Here is a 14,332-nt window from a genome sequence, read left to right as displayed (position 1 = left end):
AGATACCATGTTTTCTATCAAATTAACAATTCATTTTCAAATGGGTATAAGATAAAAAAGGTACTGCATCAAAGAATATACAGTTGTGAGCACATTAAACAGTTTATTCTTATATTATTATTTATTATTTGTATTACAACTGTAAACCTACATTTGTCCACCACCCCTGTATATAGAAAATAAAAAAGTAAAAAGATATTCAACATCATTAGTCATTAGAGAAATGCAAATTAAAGCTGTAATGAGATACCACTAAACACCTATTTTAATGGTTAAGTTTTTTTAAAATTGATAATATTAAGTACTATCAAGGCTGTGGAGCAACAGAAATTTCATCCTTTTTTTGGTGTAAATACAAAACGTACACCCACTTTGGAAAACCGTTTGGCAGTTTTTTAAAAAGTGAGACATGCACTGACCACACAACACAGCCACCCCACAGCTAGGTACTGACCCAAGGGAAATAAAAATATGTTCACTTGAAAACCTGTACACAGGTGACTATGCATAATTACCAAAACCTGGAAACAATCCAAACATGCCCCTTCAAAGAAATGAATAAACAAACTGATGCATCCCTAGAAGAAAATTCTTAGCAACAGGAGAGGAACAAGTCACTAATATATAAACAATAGGAATAAATATCAAATGCAATAATAAATGATGTTCAATATTAAGTGAAAGAAGCCAGATTGAAAAGGCTACATATTATATAATTCCATTTATATGACACACCAGAAAAGGCAAAATCATAGAAAGAAAACAGACCAGTGGTTGTCATGGGCTGCGGAATTGACTACAAAGGAACCAAGAAATTTGGGAGGTGATGGGACTATTGTATATTTGGGTTGAGTGTTGGTTAAATGATTATATACTTTAGTAAAAACTCACAGAATTGTGCACTAAAAAGGGTGAATTTTACTTTATGGAAGTTATACCTAAACTAAAAATCTAAAAAAAAAAATGCACATTTATCAACAGATATAGTGTATTATGTATGAACTCCTATTTAACTGCACTCATGTCCACATTAGAGATTCTCATTGAAAAATACTTTTAACTTCACAGCAAACTCAACTTACCCTCACTGTCTTTGACTGCTTCCATGCATTTGTGATAAAAAGTGAAGGCTTTGCCTTTGGCTCCACTGTGTTCACCTCCAAAGCCCTCTTTCTGAGACAGAAGCACCTTTTGTCTTGATGGATTTACCACAGAAACGGAGAGAGGCCCAGCATGCCCCACGGGGCACCGTGAAGCTAAAGGCTCTCTTTGTGATGTTAAACTCCTTACTTAAATGAGAGGGAAAACCTGCCTCTTATTTTCTCGGCTGGGTACCTTTTCCCCAGCCTGCACTTAAATTCAAGTCTATCGTCCAAACAGCTGGAGATAATGCCGGGTTCCTGCTTCTGCGGTGGCCTGCACCGCTCCCGGAAGGCGCCGTTCCCCAACTCCTGGAGAGACGAAGGGCCGACTCCTCAGTCATCCCCTGGGTGGCATATACGGGCTCTATGAATATCACAAGACGCTTTCCCTCTGCATTCACCCCTTAAGAGTCCACTTCAATCCCAATAAATAGTCACAACTGACACCTTCCATATGCCACGTGGGCTAAAACTGAACTAACTAGTGCTTAGAAGATGATGTTTTTAAAATGATGCACTGTGTAGGAGCCTGTACAAATCTCTTCTTTAGTGTGGGAACCAGAGGTTAGCATTAAGAGGACTGCCATTTGCTTCTCCAATTTCTAATACCATTAATTACTCTTGTGTGTTTTCGTCTGCCACTGCAGTTAAACAGAAGCATTGTAAAGCTACAATGCAGGGAGTCAGCAATGAGGGCTTCGGGTAAATCCACACTCTCTAGAATTGTTGATTCTATTTCCATCAAGGAAGGTAAAACTCAGAAACCAGACTGTATGTCAGGGGTCCGATTTAAATCCCTGTGGGATAAATCGGGTGCGAGATGGAGGAAATTAAGACCAAAGTTCACTGTGAACATTCCTTTGAAGAAGAACGTGCCTGTGAACTGTCCCTCTGTGAGTTAGGTAAGTCTCAGCCTTGCATCTGGGTCCCTCTGGCTGTACTAAACTAGCCACAACCCTAATCAAGTGTAAGTGCCAGCCTGCCGCCAGCCACAGCAAGTCAATCCTGACATCAGGATCCTCTTGTCCTCTGACTTACAGGGGCTCTGCAAGCAGTAATTAACATCCATTAAGTGGCTTGTCATCCTTACTCAGCTGCTTTCTGTCAAGCTCTAAGCAGACAGAGGCATGGCCCATGACCCAAGGCACCCCATCAAACCATTTTCTCCTCTGAGGAAAGGAGGTGACCTCAGCTACAGTTGTCTACAGTGCAAAGGCCACAGGCACTGAAGGGACCTCTTGCCACTGTTAGTGTCCCCATGATGGAGCTGAGCCCTGTTTAGAGGTGCTGGGGCTGGGCAGGCCAGAAGAAAATGGCTGTTGCTTGGCAAAGGCTTCAGAGTTCAGAACTGTTAAACCAATGCAGACAGCTCTGATGGATGGAAATAGTGCCAGAACATTCTTAATGGAGGCCTAGCCAGAGCATGAAGGATGATGTACAATGATTTCCTCCTGCTTTCCAAACAGCCAGCCCTGCTCCCCTACAACAAAGCTCTGAATTCATGAGGCCCTGACTGTGACTACTGAATAGTCTGAGAGAAGAAACTAATATCTCTTAACTTCCAAGCAGTGCCCAGTTCTTTAATTACATCCACAGCATAGCACCTGTCACATGGTAGGTGCCAAAAAGTCCAAAGTTTAAAAAGGACTTGTCAAATTGAACGGGGAGAATGAATTTCCTTTAACACTTGCAACAATTTCAAGTAACAATTCACACATGGGGAAACTGAGGCTCACGGAAGCTACAGACTTCCTCAGAATCACAAAACTACTGAAAGCTGGAAGAGCTGAATGGGAACAGGTGTTTCTCACTCATTAGAACCCAAGAAAGCCTTGCTATTTCCTGACACTGGAACTGGATCCTATTAAGTCCTGGCTGATGCTACCTGCTGTTAACAGACCAAGGGTGCCCTACCTGGTGTGGCTCAGTGGATTGAACGCTGCTGGCCTGTGAACCAAAGGGTCGCTTGTTCAGTTCCCAGTCAGGGCACATGCCTGTGTTGCAGGCCAGGTCCCCAGTAAGGGGCGTGCAAGAGGCAACCATACATTGATGTTTCTCTACCTCTCTTTCTTTCTTCCTTCCTTCCCTCTCTGAAAATAAAATCATTTAAAAAAGAAAAAAGACCAAGGGTTGGCCTCCTCACCCAGGTTGTTTCCAGGTTGTTTGGGTTAAACTCCCCAGCGGCTTCTCTTCCCAGCTCTCCTCTAGCGAGGACCGGTCATAGTGTTCCCTTTGTGTGTCATAGGGAGAGTGAAAACACCCCACAGTCCTTGTTGGGGAGGCTTTCATTCCATCATCTTTAGGTCTCCAAAGGATGCAATTCTATACCCCACTTCATGGGCGATAGTAATATTTGAGCAAGTATTACAGTCCTCTCTCCTCCCTTCACTCCCACCTCCCCATAGGAGAGGTCCATTGCCCACTGCAGAGCCCAATCCATCAAGTCACACACTGGTGTGGAAAAGAAAAGTGGAAAACAGTCTCCACCCCCTCGCTTACAGGGCCTCCTGCATGCATAAAGATCTCCAGCACTCCGCCTAGTTTTCCAGAAGCAGTAAGTGCCCAAAGGACTTCCACTGCCTTCCTGCCCTCCCTGCACCTCGCCAGGGTGCCAGCACCAGGCACTGAGAGGGAGGCAGTGCGCCTTCCTACCGCAGTTGTCGGAGCTGTCAGAGCCTGCTCAGCAGAGCCAGCTCGCCCACAGGTGGAAGGCGTTGTTCAGGCTTCAGGAGAGGCAGCTTCCACCTCGGCCGTAGGTCTCCTTTCTACATTCTCCAGCTTGGCTTTTCCCTTGCTTTTGGCAAGCCCTCATTGCTAAAGTTGATGCTCTGATCTGGGTTACATGTCAGTTCTCTAGGACCTACCTAAGCCCTAGAGCCAAAAGGTTAGGGGTGAGATGCAGGTACTCTTCACTCCTCCTCCCTCAAGATTCTGGTCAGTCGACATTGCCAGTGAAGATTTTAGCATCAGTTTCAAAGGCTGAGCCCAAACCAATAATATTTACCTCATCTCTTTTAGAAAATAATTATGCATATTTTAGATTTTCTTTTGCTTTCTGCATTTTCTCTTTTTCTTGGGGGGAGAGGAATTCTATCTTCTTTTAGTTTCTTTATTATAGATTGGAAGACTTCCTCAGATATCTTGTATTCTTTGCTTGACCACTGAGACTCAGAAATAAATTACAAAAATCTAATTGGAAATACGGTAAACATGAGTGAATTTTTCAACTTATGATTCTTACCACAGGTGAACATCTTGTAAACTGGCTCTTTTATTTGGTGGGACCAAAATTCTTCCAGAGAAAGCTTATCTAATTCCCTGCCTATAACTATACCAGTGTTTAGGATTTCTGGAAATTGTGGGAAAGGGTGGATATAAGGATGTCCTACAACTCAATTTTTGCATTTTCATTAAATCCTTCCCATTTTCAACTCTCATTTTCAGCACTACCACCTGGCATCTCTGTACCTCGACTCCAAGGAGTGATGGCCTGGCTGTGTGAGGGAAGGCAGCACTTTGGAATCAGATCACTCTGTGATCAATTTTAGCCAATGCTCTTGGCTTCAGCTTTTTACTTCACCCCTCCTTCCAGATCCTGGGACTTTCTGGCATTCTGTATAACCGATTACCCCCTCCCCATCTAAGGGTACAGAATTGCTACTGCCTCTACTTTGTTTAGTCACCTACCGGTCTCCTCTCCAGGTTCCAGCTTCTTAAAATATATGGAGCTTTCTTCCTCAGTTGTCCCATTGGTTTTGGTACTTGCAGGTTTCTATCTATCTTATGCCTCTCCAATTGTTTTAGCTGCCCTTGTGAAGGAAAAGGCCAGTTAGTCACATGCAGTCAGTCTTCTAGGCTTTTCTTTCTTTTTGTTTTTTTTTTTAATATTTTATTTATTTATTTTCAGAAAGAGGGGATGGGAGGGAGAAAGAGGGAGAGAAACATCAGTCAGTTGTCTCTCGCATACCCCACTGGGGACTTGGCCCGCAACCCAGGCATGTGCCCTGACTGGGAATCAAACTGGCAACCCATTAGTTCACAGGCTGGCACTCAATCCACTGAGCCACACCAGCCAGGGCCAGGCTTCCCTTTCATAGTTACCACTTCCAGTGTTAAGAGAACTAGACCAAATATTGAAGAAAACAGGAGCTCCAGAATGTGGCTCCTCTCTGTATATTACTAATGCTCAGAACTCTCAGAGCGGAAGAGCACATCACCAATGATTCTCCTTTAGGGTGCGGGAAGAACCCTCCACTTTCCCACGGGGGTGGAGGCACCGCCACTCAGCATGTCACACCACCCTAAATCCTCTCGAATCACCACTATGGGCTCTGCCGCCGGGATTGGGAGTCCTCGTGCTAAGGAACCCAACATTCTAGAATTTCTGTGGTGAGTATTCAAACAGTTGGACCTAATTGCAGCCTTATTTGCCTTGTTTTCCAGCCTTGCCTTCAGTTCTAAGCTCACTGGTACACTCCAGGACGAGCATCTTTATAGGGAGCCAAAATCTGAAAGATGCCACAGATTAGGTAATTTAGCTTTTTAATGGAAAAGGAGTATGGTAAACTCCATGTTGGCAGAGATGAAGGGCAGGCAACGAACAGTGTGTTTAGCTTGTGGGAAGAGGAAACACACGTTAAGGACAGACAGACAGCAGGAAGCTGTGTGGTGTAGCTCTTTTCAATTAATTAAAACCGCCCAGGTCTGGACAAGGACCTTGGAGAAATGCATGACATAGAGGTGCTATTTTATTTTAAAGTGTACATCTAAGAAACTCTGGAAAGGGTTCTTTTTCTCTTTCCTTCTCCCTCAGTTTTCCACATCTCCACTCTACCTCACTTTTGCTGTCTCCCTCTTTTAGTTTCCCTTCCCAACATTTTTCTCCTGTCTTTCCTTCTTTTAAAACTTGACAGGATTGTTTGGTGCCCGATAAAGATCTTCCACACCAACCTCAAGCCCTCCGAGAATATTTTCAACACTGCCATTTCTATGCCCTGGAAATTAGAATCTACAAAGGAAGTGCTGACAAAAAGCCTGAAGTAGGGCAGCCCCGCACAGCCCCACTCTCATTGAATCAGCTTCCTGAGAGCTGAGCCCAGAAAACAGGATAAACTCTATCATAAAGCTTTCACTCATCCTTAACCCACCTACTTCTCATCAACCCATTCATAATGAGCTTTAAATGAATCCATCACAAAGCCCCAGATCTAGGCCCAGCGTTTTATTTCACAAAAGAAAGAGTTTTCCACATTAATGCCTTTTGCTTTCTGTCATAGGCTTCTTTGAAAAGACATTCTTCTCTCTTTGGGGAGAGAAACAAGCCAAATGGCTTGAGATAGCTAAGATTTAGTATGCCCTTACTATGTGCAGGGCTCAGCGTTTTACATGCATCATCTCACTTAATCCTCGCGGCGACCCTAGGGGAGAGAGCTCCTTATTATCCTTTGTTGTATATGAAGGACCAGAGAACGGCTACTCACCAAGCAAGCTTTTGCAGGAACACACAGTGAGGACGTGGCAGAGTCAGGATTTGAATCTAAGCAATCTGACTCTCAGGTTCACAGGAATCACTACACTGAACTCATTGTTTCCCAAGCACAGAATTCCAAGACAGCCTCATTCCAAGTCTTCCCCAGGCTCTATTGTATATAACTGGGTCAGACCAAATGGAGCACATTTGGGGTACAGAGCACATCAGAACATAGACAAATGTTCCCAGCCTGTTCCTTCAACATAACTCAGCATCCCGCCCTCATAGATCCAGGTCAGGTATGCAACTGCAAGGACAAGCTAGGCTTTATCTTATCTCCCTTTATCTCACCCAGGGCTGAATTTGCAGAATCTATTTCTGTTTGAGAAAGAGCAGAGCTTGAAATATATTTCTGGAAGTCATCAACAAAGAGTTGACATTGAAAACAAACTGACTAGATGTAGTTGCCCAAAAGCAGAGGCAGGAAGGACAAAGGCAATCATTCGGGAGACAGTGTAGGGGAAAAAGGAGTAAAACTGGGACTAATCAAGGAGGACTAGGAAGCAGCAATAGTAGAGGGAAGAAATGCAATCAGCTGTTAATAGGAGAGTGTTTGACGTTGTGGAACAGAGAACGAGGGCATCAGTTGTCAAGGGGTGTTGGCCCGAAAATAAATGGCCTTTTTTGTCACCCTATAGTGTATGTATGTGTACAGGTTTGTGTATCTGTGTGTGTTCAAATCCCTCCCCATCCACCTATTTCTAATCATCTTTTACCCTCTAGTATTACACTAGTTTACTCTGCTGATCAAAGAAGAAACTGGCCACATTTTCATGTTCTTCAACACCTCTTTTCCTTCCCTTTGCTAGCAGCCACAGCCCAGAGCTTTCCAGGCATGAGACATGCAACATAACAACAGTGTCACACAACTGACACCCTTCCCCAAGGGCCCCAGGACATGACTGCTACTTTGCCTTCGGACCACCCCACTTTCTAACTTCACTTGTAGAAGAGTTGTGGCGAGGAGTGGGGGGATCGTTTTTGTTTTCAAAAGAAGGACAAGACAAAGCTCTAGCAGAGTGGGGGAAAAGAGCCCCAAAGAAGGTGATTAATGCCATCACTGCTAATTTTCCACAAGCACTTGTCAGCACAGCAGCGAGCCGGCTCGGACAGTGCCAAGTCATCCCGAAACTCTCCAGCATCTTGCTCCAGCAATAAAACACAGATTTATGTGGTGCAGCCCGTTATAGAAGGTGGAATAAAATCATCCTAGATGACTAAATCACAATGTTTCTGGTCAGGGAGCTTAATAAGTGAACTCTTTATCCCTCCAGGGACTGCTCAGTCATTTGTTTTCATTTCTCTGACATTTTGTCAGAGGCAGAGAATCAGCTGTGCTGCCCTCCTGCGAGGTCTGGGGCTCAGAGATCAGTGTTCCTTACAGGGGGGTCCGGAGGCCCTCCTCTGGGTCCTGCCCTGTCACCCCTGACTCTGAGACCTGAGGCACGTTGCTCCATCAACAGTGCCATGATTGTCTCTCACTCCACCTTGGAATTTATTTCAGGCTCATCTGTCTCCCACCTCGTCACTCCCCCCGATTTCTCTGCCTTATTTGCTTCCATATCTAGGTTCCCAGTCTTTGGTGAGCCTATTTGTGGCCTGGTACAAACTACTTCTATAAGAGAACACCTCAAAAATCTAAATTACTTTTAAAACTATGTTTTAAATAGGTTTCATTGTTGATTATCACCTGAAAAAGATTTGAGATTATTTGGGTTTTGGGGATTGGGGGGATGGAGGAGTGCCGTCCTTTGCTACCGGGTAGACTAGTTTCTTTTTCTCTCCTTTACTCTATACCTTCTTCCATTTTTCCCTTTCCCATGTCTTTTCCTCTCCTTCCTGTCCTTCCTTACTCCTAATAATTATTACCTCAACCTGTCTCTGACACCCTTTGACAGGCATTGCTCATTGACTGGTGACACTGAAGGATAATGAGGACACTCATCATTCTGTCCACAGCGTCAAGTTCAAAGTTGTGTTAAATCACCAAGGAGCAGTCGAGGAACAGTGTAAAGCAGAGTAGATATTTAGCACGAGCATGCGTGGAAATGAAATGGTGACATACTATTGCAGCTTTGGAATACATTTGAGTGTGCAACATGGGACACATCTGATGAAAAATAATGAAAACTTTAGGGAACATTTCTCTAAATGAAGATTACTCTTCTTATCCTCAAAACAAAAATAGGTATAAAACCCCACTAAAAATAACAGTGAGGAAAAAAAGCAGCTCTTGAGTATCAGACAACAATTGAGGTCCCATATGCCTGAGTTTCTGAATGAAAAGAAACACAACTATAAACACAAACAGAACAAACTACAAAGCTTAGCCATAAGGCAAATGCATCCCGGGAGACAGATAATTCTCTAGAGGTCCTTTATCAGTACCAGTGACCATTACAGACTTCAACTCTACCACAGATTCATGTCAGAGGTAGACTGGTACCAGATTATGAGCGCACTGAGAAAGAAAATCTAGCACAAAACAAGGAAAGTGGTAATTCCTTAGTAACACTGGTTTAAGCATTTCCTTGTGTGGAGAAATGAAAATTGACACAAAACCACACAAATATTCCATGTGTGTATATATACATATACATAAACATACACATATTAAATACATATATATAAATAGCTTAACATTGAGTGATATATATGTATGCATGTATATGTAAATATATATACATATATATAGGAATAGGTTTACACAACTTTTTCAGATATGACTAAGAGGCACCTGAATTGGTTGGGTCAAATTGATACTTTCTGTCAAGATTCTGGTACACAAAGTTGATAATACCCTCTGGGTATTGGCACAAAGCTCCAAAAACCCTTGGGATTTCCTGAGTGATAGTAGGGTCTTTAGTTATTCATAAGGAGCCTCCTAAAGGATACCTGAGTTTATGTTAATTAGATGACTCTTGGAGAAGGGGCCTAGACAGCCTCAGGATGAGGACTGGTCACTAGAAGAAACCTGATTACACAGTTAGAACTTTCAGTCCTCCTCCCCTGAGGAAGACCCAGGAGGGGACCAAGGCTAGAGATTAAGTTCAATCATGGGGCCAATAATTTAATCAGTCATACCTACTGTTTTAGGCCTGTTCAGGCTGCCATAACAAATATCAGAGACAGGTGGCCTACAAAACAGAAATTTATTTCTCAACATTCTGGATTCTAGAAACCCACGGTCAAGGTGCCAGCTGATTTTGTCCTATTGAGGGCTCTCTTCCTGGCTTGCAGGTGACCACCTTCTTTCTATATCCTCACATGGGCTTTCCGTGGTGCAGACACACAGAGAAGCCTCTCTCTTCCTCTTTTTATAAGGCCGCTAATCCCATGATGAGGGCCTCACACTCATGACCTAGTGTAACCCTAGTTATCTCCCAAAGTCCCCACCTCAAAATATCATCATATTAGGGGTAGAGCTTCTAGATATAAATTTGGAAGGGAGACAAAATTTAGTCCAGATCACCTATATACTGAAACCCCATATGTAAACTCTCGGATAACAAGGTTCAGGAAATCTCTGGGTTAGTGACCACAGCAGTGTGCTGTGAGAATGGTCACCTGGGGACACAGGCCAGTGCCCACCACCTCCCAGACTTGCCCCGTTATGTACCTCCTCATGGGCCTGTTCCTTTCATCTTTCATAAGAAACCAGTGGGTGTATTTAGACTTATACTGTGTTTTCCTGAGTTCTGTGAGTCATTCTAGTGAAATTTCTAACCTGAGAGGTGGCCATGAGATCCCCTAAATTTGTAGTTCACCAGACAGAAGTGCAGGTGGCCCCTTGGACCTCCGCTGGCATCCAAAGCGAGGGCAGTTCCATTTGCAACAACATGGATGGACCTTAAAGACATTGTGCTAAGTGAAATAAGTCAGACATGAAAGGACAAATACCACATGATTTTACTTATATATGAAATTTAAGAAAAAAATAATAAAAAAACAAGCGAATAGTATAGACAACAGACTGGTGATTGTATGAGACAGGGGTTGGAGGTGGGTTGATGCATGAAGGGGGTCAAAAGGCACACATGTTCGGTTATAGATGAACGTCATGGAAATGTAATGTGCAGCATGGGGATGACGGTCAATAATAGTGTATTTCCTATTCAAGAGTAACAAAGAGAGCGGATCTTGACAGTTTCCATCACTAGAAAAATATGTGTAACCATGTATGGTGGTAGACAGTAATCAGATTTATTGTGATCATTTTGTAATATAAGTGTAGAATCATTATGTTAGACACCTGAAGCTAATAAAATGCTATGGCAATTGCACCTCAATTAAAAAAAAAAAAGAAAAAAGAAAAAAGTGAAGGTGGTCTGTGAGACTCAGCACCTAACCTGTGAGAATTTACACTAACTCCAGAACTAATCAGAACTGTAGGACACTCAGTTGGTATGGGAGAACTGGTGCTGGAAAAATATACCTTCTCATGACCCCATTCCAGGCTCTAGCAAACAGAATGATGTTTTTGCCTTCTGAACAGCCAGCATAGTAGGCAAAATCCTAAGATGATCCCAATATTCCCACCCTTGGTGTGCATGGCCTGTAAACCCCCCTCTCCTCGGTGTGGGCAGGACCTGTGTATATGATAGGATTATACTCCTGTGATTAAGTTGTATTAACAGCAATAGTGAATGGCTTTTTGTTACAGTCATTAAGGTCCTTAATTAGTTGACTTTTAGTTCATCCACAGGGAGATTACCCTGAGCAGGCCTGACCTAATAAGGTAAGCCCTTTAAAAGAGGGACTATAAATCAGAGAGTCAGAGATTCTTCTTCTGGCCTGGAACACATAAGCTGCTGACATGACAGGGCCTGTGTGAGGACCCCACGGCAAGGATCTGGGTGCCCTCCGGGAGCAGAGAGCGGACCCCACGTGAGAGGCAACTACAGCACAGTGACTTCAACCCCACAACCACAAGGAACTAATTCTGTCAGCAACCTGAGAAAGTTTGAAAGAGACCCTGAGCTCTAGAAAGCACTGCAACCCAGACAATATGTTTTTTTAACATTAATATTTCATATTAGTTTCAGGTGTACAGCATAGTGGTTAGACAGACATATACTTTACAAAGTGGTCCCCAACATTTTCAGGACCCACATGGCACCATACAAAATTATTACAGTATTATTTACTATATTGCCTATGCTGTACTTTACATCCCTGCGTTAATTTGTAACTACCAATTTGTGCTTCTTAATCTTTTCACCTTTTTCACTCAGTCCCCCACCCCCCTACACTGGCAGCCATTATTCTGTTCTCTGTATCTATGAGTCTGTTTCAATTCTGTGTATACATTTTGTTCTTTAGATTCCATATATATATGTGAAATCATATGGTATTTGTCTTTCTCTGACTGGCTTATTTTACTTAGCATAATACCCTCTATCTAGGTCCATCCATCCTTGTCTCAAGTGGTAAAATTTTGTTCTTTTTCATGTCCAAGTAATATTCCATTGTATATATCTACCACAACTTCTTTATTCGCTTGTCTATTGATGGGCATTTAGGTTTTCTCAATATCTTAGCTATTGTAAATAATGCAGCAACAAACATGGGGGTGCATATATTCTTTCATATTAGTGATCTGGGTTTCTTTGAATATATATCCATAAGTGGGATTGCCCAACCAGTACTTCAGTTTCAGCCTTGCTGGATCCTAAACAGAGGACCCAGCTAAAATGTGCCCAGACTCTGGATGCACAAAAACTGTGAGATAACAGTATGTCCTTTTATCTTGCTAAGTTTGTGATAATTTGTTATTCATCAATAGAAAACAAGTATAGCCACACATCATACACGCTGGTCAATTTCTCATTCTCCTACTTCATGTTTACAATGCTGCCCAAGTCTTTCCATGGTGTTCCCTTCAAGAGGAAGCAAACCAAAGTTCTGACAGGTGCTCAACAAAATGATTTGCACATAACATATGATTGATAACTCTGTTGCTGAATTGATACTATACTGTCACAGTTCACAAGACAGTACAAGCAAAAACTGCTATGGTTTATCTCAGCTCTTTAACATATTCTACCCTTAAAATAAGAATGCCCTGTTATATGATGACTTACTATATGCCATCCATAGAAATATCATTTTCAAAGCAGGAAATGGATTCCATGAATATCCTCTCAAGGAACATGGTTTGGAATTTTCAAATTTTCTGAGCTATAAATGAATGTCATGGAAATGTAATGTACATTTACATTACAAAATGATCACTTCTTAGACTTTACCACTGGGTAACAAATAGTAACTATGACTCAGCTAAAAGTGTTCACCCAAATTGCAATTTTAACTTCTCTCTTCTAGAATGACATCAGCACTATTTGCATAGACTCCTGATTTAATGGTAGTTCAAAAGACCCGGATCAAATGAGGAAGTTAAAGCCACACCAGAGAAGCTAAGCCGACCACGGATTAATTCGCCATGATTGCCCTGACCTCTCTCCCAAGCCCGCCACCACTGACTGGCCTGAGACCAGAGCATGAGGACCAGTGTGTTCTGGTTATTTTGGGTCCCTCTCCTCGTATGCACTTGTTATGTTCCCACCATTTTCCTCAGGTGTAACACTTAGATAATGGGGAAGGTTCATACCTCTCACAAATTTACTAAAATCAAATGAGGGAAAGAAGGTGAAACTGTTTCCAAACGAGCAAAGACTTACATGAACACAACAAATGCTTATGTTTTAGCGAGCAACCATTTTATTGAATAATAGCTCAGTGTTAAAGAATTTTATCAGACCCCCTCCCAACTCTGTTTGAATCTCTTTTCCAAAACCCCACATTCATGACTAGGACCTATGCCCCAGGAAGGCCTTTGCAAGTGGCCTGCAGTGAATATTCTCCAGTGACAAAAAAGTCAGTGTCCTGAGGGACCTCGTTCCCAAGGGTGCAGGTCTAATTGTCAAAAGTGATCCCTTGTAGTAAAAGCCAAGTAACCCTACCAGTAGCTAGGTTTGAGGGATGAAAAGAAAAATGTTGAGTCCTTGGTCACTACTAGCTGGGATATACGATTTACACCTGAAGAATAGTGAACAATGCAGGGTAATGTGTTCTGGGTACTGATTAACTATGCTGATTAAATATATGAAAAGCTGGAAGAGACAGTGAAGACTTCACAGAACTTGAGGAGGGGGAAGGCAATTTTAGCTTCAACAAACAAAAGGAATAAAGGCACAGAGAGCCCTCATGGGAAAAAGGATATGATGTGTGTTTGACAATAGCGGAGGGTCCTGAAACTTGACACAAGAGTTTGAAATTGATATGATGGGAAACAGGAAGCCTCTGAAGGTCACTGGAGCATTATTAGTTTCATTCTCACAGAGCACTTTTTATCTGAACAGTAAACGGGTATTCTCCACACAGAAGAGGAAGATAGACACACAGAACAGAGTAAGTCCTAAGAGGACTTTAGGCAGAGAGCCAGTTCCAGAGCAATTGAAACAAACCAAAGCCTGTGATTGTTGAGTTGACTGTTACTTGTTTTATAAAATTGTCTGAGGAAATTGCCAGAAGCAATGGGCCTTCTGGCCACCTGTTCCTTTGTGTAGTGTGGCTTTCTGAGGTTTGTGTAAAAATTTTTTGTTCTCTGCATTTTGTCAACAGGAATGAAGTATTTTTCTTAGTCCCATAATTCAAGAAG

Source organism: Pteronotus mesoamericanus, unplaced genomic scaffold (assembly GCF_021234165.1).
Source record: "Pteronotus mesoamericanus isolate MK-2021 breed Mesoamerican mustached bat unplaced genomic scaffold, CSHL_Meso_final contig_73, whole genome shotgun sequence".
In the NCBI taxonomy this organism is placed as follows: domain Eukaryota; kingdom Metazoa; phylum Chordata; class Mammalia; order Chiroptera; family Mormoopidae; genus Pteronotus; species Pteronotus mesoamericanus.
The sequence above is the reverse complement of the archived record's forward strand: the minus strand, read 5'-3'. Positions refer to the sequence as shown.